Source organism: Rhagoletis pomonella, unplaced genomic scaffold, assembly GCF_013731165.1.
Source record: "Rhagoletis pomonella isolate Grant_MI unplaced genomic scaffold, Rhpom_1.0 Rhpom_scaffold_00003, whole genome shotgun sequence".
Classification (NCBI taxonomy): domain Eukaryota; kingdom Metazoa; phylum Arthropoda; class Insecta; order Diptera; family Tephritidae; genus Rhagoletis; species Rhagoletis pomonella.
In genome coordinates, this window is record NW_023458557.1 from 60,555,106 (window position 1) to 60,556,322 (window position 1,217).

The window sequence follows — 1,217 nt, forward strand, 5'->3', positions numbered from 1 at the left end:
AACAGCTCAAAGTAGCATTTTAACAACAACATTTGCATAAAAAGGTATATATATATAAAGGTATCCATATATGTTTCCAGTATATATATATTTCCAGTAAAGTTTCAATATTTTTAGAAGGCGCCACGCCCCCTTTTCCAATATCCCCCACTTTTTTCCATGAGTGTGGGATTGATACCATACCAAGTTCCAGGACTTTACCACAAATACTTCCAGAGATATGCGGTATGAAAAATTCGATTTGTATTAGAGATGCCACGCTCCCTTAATATAACGAAATTATTATCTGTCTATTACCAAAAGGTGTCCAAAATTTCAAAAAAATCGGTACAGCCGCTTGCGAGATCACCTCTTATAAAAAGATGGGACTTCTCTTTATATAATTAGTATAGATTATATTTTTTATTTTTTTTACACCAATGCAAAACCAATTCAATTTCATATTTATAAAAACTATATGACATATCAGTTTGATGTACATAAGTACATATCGTTGTTTAAAGTACAAAACCACGTATCGTCATTCTCCAAAAACGACGGCGATATACGATATACATACATATATAATGTAGTAAAGTATCAGGTATGTATACAAATTCATAGTTCTGTTTTGTATAATGTATGTACATTAGACTGCATCACCAAAAAAAGTTGCGGTTTTTCCACCGGGATTACAAAATTTATTATATTTTAAGACGTCCACCAAAATATTTCGGAAAAATATTAAGATTTAAGCGAGCTGGACCGATTTGAAAATACCTCCAAAAATGAAGTTTTTTATGTATAAAAATAGTTTCTAAAGAACTTTTTGATAAAAGTCCCCTCAGATGCCAAATTAGATTAAGCTTAAAAAATCTGCATAAAAATATTTAAAAATCTTTTCAACGGAATCGTAAGAATGAGATTTTTGATGCTGTTCTTTTACTTTTTTCAAAGATTGGTTTACGAAAAACTTGAATAACTGCGCCAAAAATGTTCTGATGTAGACATATGGGATCTCAGGAGAAAGGTATTTTCACACTGTTTTTATTTCTGGCCAAAAAAACGACATTCGCGCCCCATCTTGTTTTTTCGAATACCAACACAACTTAATTCAACTTTGACGTTCGTTCATCCTACCTTTCTCTTCCATCCTTTGAATGAGTTTATTAGCAAAGAAATAAAAAGGGTAAGAAAATACCTTTCCAATGAAACCTCTTAAGTCTAAATCGGAAGAG